The sequence below is a fragment of the Argiope bruennichi genome, chromosome 1 (genome assembly GCF_947563725.1).
Source record: "Argiope bruennichi chromosome 1, qqArgBrue1.1, whole genome shotgun sequence".
Lineage (NCBI taxonomy): Eukaryota > Metazoa > Arthropoda > Arachnida > Araneae > Araneidae > Argiope > Argiope bruennichi.
The window spans coordinates 92,670,169-92,682,316 of NC_079151.1; the positions used below are offsets into that span (position 1 = coordinate 92,670,169).

At 30.3% G+C, this 12,148-nt stretch overlaps 1 protein-coding gene across 2 annotated transcripts in view; it reads right to left on the minus strand.

Moving 5' to 3' along the window:
• LOC129964882 (tyrosine-protein kinase RYK-like) overlaps nucleotides 1-12,148 on the minus strand; it is a 468,554-nt gene that overhangs the window by 348,412 nt on the left and 107,994 nt on the right. The window lies entirely within an intron of this gene.

The following is a 12,148-nucleotide window of genomic DNA, read 5'->3' on the forward strand; positions in this document are numbered from 1 at the left end:
AAAGAGAAGAAAAAAAATGTATCAAACTTAGAACCGAGACTTATTCTTTCACTTCGCGTTTGTATATCACGAGGTTCTTTCTTGAAATTTTTTAAAGTATTTTTATTTAAGATTCAAAATGAAAATAAAAAACAATCCAGCTTTTTCTGCATGGTCCTAGTCTTAAAAATCTGGAGAAAGACCTTATCTTTCTCTTTAAGCAGCTTTATATTTTATCCTATTTAGTTTTTTTATTCCCATTTTTTTTTTGTTTCTCAAAAGAGAATCTTTTAGCGCGTTATTCTAGCCGAGAGACGGTCTAAATATTTTAGGAGCCGAGGGGAGGATAGGGAATATACCACTGGAGGGGAGGGAAAACGCTAAGATTGTTCTTGATTTTAATAGAGATTCATGAAACATAGATGAGTAAATGGAATACATTTTCTTTTTAATAAGAACAAGTCGTCTCCATCCTTTACAGGATTACTTCCGACAAAAAAATGTGTACAATTTTATCAAACATAAATTCTTTATGTTATTATGTACTTATATTATTCCGTTTTGAAATTGCTTCGAAAACATACAGGAAAGTTTTTAATTAATACAGTGCGCGAAAAAAGTATAAGGACAACACGTAATTGCATGAAAATATGCTTTATTTCCATTTTACCTAAATGAACTTTTTATATTTCTTACTTCTGCTGCATAATTTTGTGATAACACTTGTACCACATAAAAAACATAATTTAGCTTCAAAATATTGATTTTACAAAATTTAACATTAAAGGAAATACGGAAAAATTATAAGGACATGTTGTAAAATACTTAAACAATGTTTCAATAATCAAGAAAACTACCTTTTTTTTCAATCACTTGAAAAAGCCGAGAGGTCATAGATCCTGAAAGATCTTTTAAAATGTCCACAGATAATTTTTCCCAAGAGTCTTTGATAGCGACGACAAGATCTTGTGTACATTGATACTGTGTGCTGTTTTTATAAACTTCTCGGGCTAGAAGTTCCCATAAGTTTTCGATTGGATTAAGATCGGGACTTCTCGCCAGCCAATCAAGTAAATTTAGAGAATTAGCTTCAAACCAGAGTTTTGCACTCGTAGAAACGTGTATCGAAGCATTATCCTGCTGAAAAATATAGTCCCCTGAAGTAATTAGTGGCGCTTCAGGTAACAAACTTTCTCCTAACATATCAACATACCTGTCCGAATTCATTTTACGGTTGATAAATACAATTGGAGTGGTTCCATTTGCCACAAAAGCGCCCCATACCATAACCGAGCCACCACCATATTGACGCCTGGAAAACACTTCTTTGGTCTTTCGCAGATCATACCAAAAATAACGAAAACCATCAGGTCCATCAAGATTGAACTTTCTTTCGTCCGAAAAAATTACATCAGCCCACTTTTGACCAAGAGAAATGTATTTTTCGGCAAAGTAAACTCTTCTTTCCTTATGATGATTTGTAAGAGGGGGGCGTGACACTAATTTCCCATAAGAAACTTGAGGATGTTTACTCAAAACATTTTGAACAGTCCTTGTTGAGCATGGTAAACTCAAATTTTGTCTAACTTCATTTGCGGCTTCTCTTTTCTCGCAAGCTCTCCTTACAATCATTCTTTTTTGTCGACGAATGAGAATTTCTGGTCTCCCAGTTCACTTTTTCATACCATACATCCCAGGATTTTTTAGAAAATTATAAATTACCGTTTTAGATCTCTTGATTCTTTTTGAAATTTTCCATCCACTTAATCCACATTCTCGAAAAGCAACAATTTTTCCTTTTTCAGAGTCAGAAAGTTGAGTTCCTTTGGGCATCGTTTAAAAATTCACACTGAAAGTCACCGAATGGGAAATTTTTTTCACTAATGAGTCTTTTAACTTGGAATTGTCATTTTATGCTTTCAAATATGCAAATTTTTAAATAATTACTGGAGAAAAAGCAATGTTCTTATACTTTTTTCCGTTTTCATTTAGGTTTAAAAATCAAAATTTAAATTTTAGCAGATTTAAAATTGAAAATTTTAATTACTTTACACATAAAATATTTTAGTTTTACTTCTATTTTTGCTGCAAAAATTTGCATACGATTCTGTAAACAAGGCTTCTAGATTTGGTGATTTTTCGAGTGTCCTTATAATTTTTTCGGGCACTGTATTACAATGAACTATATGTACTGATCGATCTATGGAAAGAAATATCTCTAAATTTAGTAGAAGGGCTAATGAAGACAAGGGAATTGAGATTTGATAAAAAATATAATCACAAAATTCTATAACAGGAGTATCAGGATTATACGAAATTTGAACTTAGTTAACACTTCTAAATTTTATGACAACATGGTATATTGATTTGCTTTAATATTCTGCAATTCCAAATGGGAATATATGGCTTATGTAAATCTTTTGATTTATGAACATTCAATATACATTGATTGATATAATAGTCTATTGGTGCAACAGTTAAGCCATCATTAAAGAGAATTTTAAAATGATTGTAACTTTTTTGTATTGATTTCTCCCTTCATTTTCTGAATCTAATACAATGCACATTTTCTCTATATACTTGTCTGAAGTCCAATTTCCAACTTTAGGGGATCCCAATTTGAGGTCTTTCATATTAACATAACACAGAAGATGATGAACGCTGTTAGTGAATCATATTTTGCTTCATGTGTTGTATAGAGGATGCAATGTGGTCACTTTGAAAGAGGTAAGTATCAAATTACTTAAAATCAACATTAAATTGCCAAAGTCTGATAGCAATTATTTATACTATTTTGATACTTTGTTTCCAGTATTTAGCTTGGCGATGACCGCACTATCCTTAAAGAGTTAATACGCCAGTATTTTGCCTATTTTAATGCTACATTATGACGTTGACGAATTATGTAGAGATTGATGATTGAAAGAGCCAAAGTTTTAGTTTAACGACGAATATTGCCGTCTTCCAGTGTTAAAGCGCCAATATTTGGCTACTGTGTTTGGTTTTAATTTATACTATGCTACGGACGTCGATAGCAATTATTAACGATTTTGTAGTGCTTGATGACAACTATCACTAACATTTTAGTTTAAAGACGACGATCGGTTCCGTGTAAATTTAAAAGCACCGATACTAACAATGAAGAAATGAATTTATTCAATAAATTTCCAATCACGCACAGAATTTTCATTTATAATCAATTAGTTTGTTTAGATTTTAGCTTTTTACATTGACGCAACTTTATGCATTTAAGTATTACTTATTAATGTTAGTTCATTCTATCCCTTATAAAAATTGATAGATTAGTATGCCGATTTAAAAAAAAACTGTTAAAAACTCAAGGTTAACGCTATACAATATTATTATAAAGGAGTTAAAATGTCCATATGTTACATTTAAGATGTTGAATTTCCGTATCAATATTTAAGTTCTCCCTCTATCTGGAGAATCATTAATTGTGGTATTGGTTGGTTAACGTCACATTGCTAATGATGGTCAATACCTATTTATGAAGATTCAGTCCGTGAGACGCTCGTAATTGGGTCTAATGGGTCCTATGTTAGAATTTTGCTTTAAAAATAAAACTAGTGAGCTAATGAATGAATTAAAATGTAAGAATAAAATTAATATAAAATATATTTTATTAGTAATAAAATATTCAAATCATTTTTTTTTTCTAAATATAAAATTTGTAAAAGATTTTTTTCGTTTTTAAATTGGCGTTTAAATTATTTTCTTTCTCGTAATCATTATTTTCCATCCCTTCAATCCTACACAATTTAATAATAGACAAGGAATACAAACAATACTGAGGAAAGCAGATAGCTCAAAGCAAACGATATTTATAGAAGCGAATGCTTTCAATTTTCCGGATAATTATTTCAGGTCTACTTTAATTTTGAAGCTTTTAATCATAATCAATTAGATCTGCCAATTGACTTTTTAAAAAATTGCAGTTTCAGATAACCCTCCATTATCTAAAGTAAAAAAAAATAAAATAAAAAGCGCATGGAAGACTTCCTTATTAATTATAATCCATCATCATCTGTTTTTTCCTAAAAAGAAAAAAAAAATCTTTTCAGTGATAACAGTTAAAAATTAGACGAAAATCGATCCGTTTCTTGGAGGGCATGAAAGCTTAATCCTTTCCTTCATAGTTTCATTTAGGGAGCGTGCATTTGACATAATTAAATATTTATGTCTGAGCTTAAGTAGATATAATGAATTACAGCTTGTTTTTTATACTTTGTTTTTGCTCAAAAGAATAGCCCGAGTTTGTAGCAGTGTTTAATATTTTGTCATACTTTTTCTTGGGTAAAAATTCTTTCAGCTTTTTGGTAATACTTTCGATGATAATGATTAGAAATGTGAGAAGGTGAAGGCTTTTTTTTTGCCATTTAACAGTTTGGCCTGTCTATTGCTGCTTTGCTTACAATTTTTTAAATTTTTTTATTACATTACCAAGAAAGAGGGTTGAAAGCTAGATGGCAGGTTTTTGCAGGTTTTCAAGCACTTTGGGAATATTATTACATTCTTTTATCATTTCCCCCTTCCCCAAATTGTTTTGTTGTGTGGTGTTTGTAGACCCTATGTGTGACTATTTCAAGCCATTATGGAATATAAAAGTGATGAAATGGAAACACCACAAACGAATATACAATGCCTGATTAATAAAGTGGTTTTAATAAGTGATTATAATTTGCAGCACAAGCAACAACCTGAAAGTTTTGAAAAATTTACACCAATAATTCTGGAATGCTGTTAAAATGCATATTAAAATTATACATGGTACAGAAACCATGAAAAGTTCAGTAGAGAGACTATAGATATCTTCACGAAAACAGACCACAATATTGGGTCAGGTGACAGCTAATGTATGATTTTACTTTCATAATTTTTAATACCCAACTTGATAGAACAATCAATAGATTTAAGCAATTATCGCTTTGGGAAATTGCATCTCCAAATAATAATAAAGAAAGGTGAAACTGCTAGAATAAAATGTTCACAAAATCATATCCAGTTACTGAATGATAATAGGACTTGCAGAAAACTATAGGATCATTGATAAATAATGACAGATCGCCACAGCCATATTTTTACAAATGATCTGTTACACAGGTCGTATGCTTGCTAAGAGAATTGAAAGAATTCAAAAGGACTGTTAGAAAAAAACGACGTGAACGATGCATCATCGGGTCATGTAAATTTTTCCTTGTCTTGTTGAATCACTTTCCTTTGATCAAGACACCTGACATTTTAAATGACCCTTATAATTTACTTTAACTAGAAGAGGCTTGGCATTATTGTTGTACCGTTTATCTATTATTATTATTATTATTGCTTTTTCTACTCGCTTGACCACTTTTGTTGATGTAGGGAACACGTAAATATCATTCGAGTTCAATGGTGAGTTTGGTTGTTGTCCTCTTTTTTGCACCTTACTTTGTTTTAACATTCTACAAGAAAATTCACGGAGGTTTAATTTCTGTACAGAATTCTTCTTGGCTGAATTTTTTTCTTGAAATAGAAGAAGCAATGACAATTTTTGAAGCAATAATTGCTTAGTGAATTCAAGAAACATATTGGATGCTCTATTACCGTTACTCCTAGCAGATGGGCGCCAATAATTTACCTTCTTTCAAAGTTTGTGAGGTTTAACATTCTGGGCTGTAATAAAAAAAAAGCAGTGACCCGAGCTTCTCATCAGGATACTGATTGTACACTAATATATCATTACTTGCATTCAAAAGACAGTGATGATAAAACTTAGGTAGCATTGCGGAGGTATCCTTTTCCAAACCTTACAGCCAATGAAAGATGTTTTCATCATTTTGACCACCAACAGTATGTGAGGAAATATATAAGGCAGTAATTACATTTCCATGAATTCATTTCTTCGGGCCTATTGTACCAGAAAACGACGATAGCTATCTCAAGTAGTCGCAGCTATGACTATCTGAGATAACTATCATCATTGAGCCTGCGATGATGATTGATGCAAGTCATTGCTTTATGAGCTATTGTATTTACATGCATGCGAAAATACAGACAAACGGAGAACCATTTAACGATTAAAATCTGATTATTAGTTATATTTTCGATCCTAAACCTGTGAATCTAACTTTTTGAGTTTTGCAGCTATCAAGTTAACTTTTACTCATTCAACCAATCAGCCAGATTTCCCGTGAATGAATTTCTTTTAATACTTGAAAGAAAGCTAGAAATGTAGACATCATTTCGTATGCCAAATTTCAGCCATCTAGCTTAAAGGGTTTTTGAATTTTCATATTCACAGATAGACAGACATAATGTCAAAAATATGTTTTTCGGATTCAAGGATGTATGGTTTGGTTTGGTTTAGTTATATTAACGTCCCATTGTAAAGCAACACTAGGGCTATTTTGGGACGTACCTCGTAATTTTGAACCGCTGTCAGATGACGAGGACGACACCTGAGATGGCACCCCCCACTCCACACCACACCACACCAGCGGGACGACGTTTGGTATGACGGATTTAACGTGCAACAGAGTCCCTTACACGACGGTCCTTCGGTAGAATCGGGTCTCGAATCTGAAATAAAAACGGCTCACAAGCCGAGACCTTACCACCAGGCCACCGCGGCCCCCATTCGGATTCAAGGAAGTATGGAACGTCGAAATTCACCAAAATCTCGATTTTGAATTTTTTGAAGATTACAATACTTCTTTTATACTTCGAAAGAGAGAATGTAAAAATGTGTTTGTGGAATAAGAGTGTTCTTAAATGTAAGAATTGTTCAAAATCACGAGTATGGATTTCTTGACGATTCTACTACTTATTTCGACTACAAGAAAACAAAAATGAAAAGAATGATGGACGTCATTAGGATTTTATTGATTGAAAATGAAAAGAACATCTAAAGTGGTTCGATGCAATTATTTTCGAAATTAAGTTACACAGGTTTGCATCCTTAACAAACTCTAATTGATTTAATACCCTTGCCATGGTTAAAGAAATTGGATTACATAATGTCAACGTCACAATGCTATTACATATTTCTTGATGTTTCTATGCCTCTCTTAATGAAATCTATTTACACGATGTAAAAATCGCATTACAGGCATAGATGTGCCTTTGAAATCAGTTCGAATATTACATTTTTCGTCAATTTTCTATTCCTCCTGCAAGACACACCCATGAGAAATTAAATCGGTTGCACACAATTTAAGAAAATCGCAAGAGCATGAATTGGCTTTGACTTCCTTAATAAATATTTTTGTAGAATGTTTGTTAAAAAAATCAACTTTTATAAATACATAATAGTTTTTACGTTTGATGTAGAAACTATTATTTTGCTATAAAAAAATTTGCTTTTATGATAAAAAAATAACTGATTTCCAACTGGATAAAGGGAAATTTTTCACTAAATACTATGTTAGCGAGATACCTTTTTTGATATTTGGATACTTTGATTCCAAATTTCATATAAATTTTAAAAAAATCTTAATATACCAATAATATATATTATAGTACCAAATGGTATTATTAATTATACTCAATATATAATTAAAAATACCATTTGGTACTATATTATGTATTATTGATATATTAAGAATTTATTAATAATAATATATAATATAACAAAATATATAATCAATAATACCAAAGTGAAAGATATAAAAAAATAAAAATATAATATAAATTAACGAAAAAAGCAGTAAATATTTGTAAAAGTAATAAAAAAAGGATAAATGGAGAACGTTAACTTTAAAAATATTTGATATTTTCAAATGTACTTACCAGTTTGATGAATGAGACAGAGAAACACTTACCTAAAAAGAAAAAAAAATATGATTTTTATATACATGGCAAGAGAATATTTATATTTAAATTATCAAAACAATACATTTATAGTATAAATAAATAATAAAAATCTGCTACAAAAGTTCCATAAATATATCATTTATTACTCGTACATAAAAAAATACGATCAATCTTTAAGTGACACTCATATTTCGTAATAACTTCATTTGGAAATTAAAGAAAATATAGGTGTGCAGGCAGTTCAATTTAATGGTTAAAGACAGATCTAGTTGAAAGGAGTTTTGTGTAAGAATGAAGAAATGAATAGATTTTAACAATGTATATAGATATCAGACTCCAAATTTATTTTACAATCAATCTTACAACAATTATTCATAACAGTCATAAGATCTCATTTCTGCTCTGGTTTCGCATACATTTAGACACAGAAAAATGCATAAAAACCATGTTCACTAATTGGCAAGAAAGAATTTGTTATAAATGCTGACAGGGGAAATGCTATTTGGGGCAAACTTAGAACTAGACATACAAACATAATATACGATGCTATTTGGACCAGCAAGGATTTTCTAAGTTATCTTGAACAGCCTCCAAATCGTAAAGAAGTAGAACTACAAGAACTAACAAGAAGTGTTCGGAGCCATGTAACGTGTTATGTACTGGAAGAAATATAACAAAATTTAGACATACACATTAAAGTATGCGGTTTTGATTTGTAAAAAAAAAGTACCATAAAACGCCGATAATTTCCACAAACACAGCTACACTACAAAATTTACAAACTCAATAGATAATTAGGTTAAAGAAAACAGTATGGTGGAAGGATTCCACCGTTTTCAATCGAAAGCATTCGGCGTTAGCGCAAGGGTTGCGTACAGAGAAAAAGTCGACCTCAGGATGAAGGTCTCCCGTACAACTGCTTTTCTTCTGTAAAACGCCACAAGGGGGCACTCTCTGCACAAGTGGAAAAAGAGGTGCTACACTTGTAGATTTCAGGCGTTACGATGACGATAGGAAGAACGGAAAACCATCTTTATTTGAAAAAAAAAATATTTCATAAAAATTATTGATGAAAAACATTTCAGAACGGATTAATACGCATTTTAAATTTATTTCAGGATTAGTCAATTTGCAATGACGCAGGTTATTTATTTTGTAACTGAATAATGCTTTTAATTTTGCGTGTATATTAAGAAAAGCAGCGCCACCTGGATTGATGAATTATAACTAAACCTGTTGCAAACTTTTAGACTTGGTAACAAGAATAAGAATGATTTGAATTGAAATGAAATAAATTACCTAATAAACCATTTCAAAAATTAAAGTTTTGTTCTAATACATTTGAAATATTTATCTAAAATATGTAACTTAAAATAACTTTTAATTATCATTTCACTGAAGAAATTTAGAAATAATTGATTGGAATGTAGTTAAAACTGAATCGAAGTGAATCATTTTTAAAATCAAGATGATAAAATTCAGATTTTTATACCTAGAATTTTATATTTTAACACTAGAACGTCCAGGATTTCAATTACCCTTAAACGTCCGCCGGTGTCGTTTCGACATCGCGGTATAAAATATATAAAATAATTGTAATAACTAAATAATTGCAGAATTACTGTTTAGTAGGGTTTAGTTTTAAGACTTTTTAATATTATTTCATGTAATTATCATATATTATGACCCTTTATATTATAAAAAAACTGTAACAAAACAAATTACCTAATCTTGTAAAATGAAATAAAACAATAATATTCTTAAATATTAGTATAATAAGCAAAATCGTAAATTTTGTATGAATGAAGTTTTTTAATCATTATTTATCGTTGTTATGCATAACATTTTGTACATACCTAGTTTGCAATGGATACAGTGATATTCAATTTTTCCTGTACATTTTCCGCACAGCGTTTTCATGCAAGAGGGGAAGAAACACTTAGACACATCAATTTTAGAATAATTGATTCATTTCTGCTGTGAACTCAATAACACTGCATTTAAGGTCAAACAAATATGCAATAGTATTTTGGGAATTTTTTTTCTAATGGTGTCTACTTACTGCAGCTATTTATAATGATAAATTGCCTTGGTCTCGAAATGATACCAGCTGACGACCCAGGTATGTTTAGTTGTAAAATCTCACCTAATTAAACTATAACCACAAAACATTTTCTGTGTAATCACCACGGAAAAAGATTAAAAGTTACGAAAAAAATTTCAAATTCTCTGCTAAAATGCGGAAAGGAGAACAATCTAAACAGTCTCCGGTGTCCAATCGACACCGAGGGACATTCTAGTGTTAAAAATTTCCGAAATAATATTCGATTTTTTTTAAAATTAACCATCCCTTTACTTTTTACCAATTTCATTCAATACTAAACAAACAGCTGTTCAAAATACCTTTTGACTGAAAAGATTTGACAACAGTTGGACTCAATTTTTTTTCTTCTTAAAAATAAATTGAATGTTCAAAAAATCGAAAGTCATTTTATTAAGGGAAACCAACTTTTCATACTCAAGTTATATACTTGATCCAACTTTCTTGAAAAATATTTAATTTTTTAAACTTTTTTTTTCCAATTTTCACACGAAATTCTTACCTTTTTCTTAGAAACAAACAAACTGCAGAAGAAAAGTTTTGTAATCTCTTTAAAACATTTCAGCTTGTTTGATCTCTAGTTTTTCGTAGTTCTTTTCCATTTTTTTTTTTGCAAGAAAAAAAGACGGTAAAACTGTTTCGCCACATGAAAGAAATAAAAACAGAAATCAGAGAGAGAGAGAGAAAGTGAACTACAAAAAAGTAATGAAAAAAATTGCGGAATCTTTCCTAGTTTTATCGTTCCTGTCAAACGTGATCAATTTAATCCCCAAAGAAAATCTTCCTTCTCTATGAAAAGAAGTAGTTTTTAAGTTTTATTCCATTTTTTTTTCAGAGAAGCTTATATTACGCCACGGCTATACGAAAGACTAAACTTCTTCAATGAGTTTACATTTGGAGTTCTATCTCATATTTTGAACGAGATTAATATTTAGAAATATTTCAAAATTAATCAACGTTGAAATAAAACTTACTGCACAATTTAATACGTTTAAAGCAACACACCATTTTGAAGTTATCAGAGAGCATTGTGTACGGCTATATGAAAGACTAAACTTCTTCAATGAGTTTACGTTTAGAATTCTATCTCATATCTTTAACGAGATTAATATTTAGAAATATTTCAAAATTAATCAACGTTGAAATAAAACTTACTGTACAATTTAATACGTTTAAAGCAACACACCATTTTGAAGTTATCAGAGAGCATTGTGTATGCCATTGTGTACAGCTATATGAAAGACTAAACTTCTTCAATGAGTTTACGTTTAGAATTCTATCTCATATCTTTAACGAGATCAATATTTAGAAATATTTCAAAATTAATCAACGTTGAAATAAAACTTACTGCACAATTTAATACGTTTAAAGCAACACACCATTTTGAAGTTATCAGAGAGCATTGTGTACAGCTATATGAAAGACTAAACTTCAATGAGTTTACGTTTAGAATCCTATCTCATATCTTTAACGAGATTATTATTTAGAAATATTTCAAAATTAATCAACGTTGAAATAAAACTTACTGCACAATTTAATACGTTTAAAGCAACACACCATTTTGAAGTTATCAGAGAGCATTGTGTATGCCATTGTGTACGGCTATATGAAAGACTAAACTTCTTCAATGAGTTTACGTTTAGAATCCTATCTCATATCTTTAACGAGATTATTATTTAGAAATATTTCAAAATTAATCAACGTTGAAATAAAACTTACTGTACAATTTAATACGTTTAAAGCAACACACCATTTTGAAGTTATCAGAGAGCATTGTGTATGCCATTGTGTACGGCTATATGAAAGACTAAACTTCTTCAATGAGTTTACGTTTAGAATCCTATCTCATATCTTTAATGAGATTATTATTTAGAAATATTTCAAAATTAATCAACGTTGAAATAAAACTTACTGCACAATTTAATACGTTTAAAGCAACACACCATTTTGAAGTTATCAGAGAGCATTGTGTATGCCATTGTGTACGGCTATATGAAAGACTAAACTTCTTCAATGAGTTTACGTTTAGAATCCTATCTCATATCTTTAATGAGATTATTATTTAGAAATATTTCAAAATTAATCAACGTTGAAATAAAACTTACTGCACAATTTAATACGTTTAAAGCAACACACCATTTTGAAGTTATCAGAGAGCATTGTGTACGGCTATATGAAAGTCTAAACTTCTTCAATGTGTTTACGTTTATTATTCTATCTCATATTTTTAATGAGATTATTATTTAGAAATATTTCAAA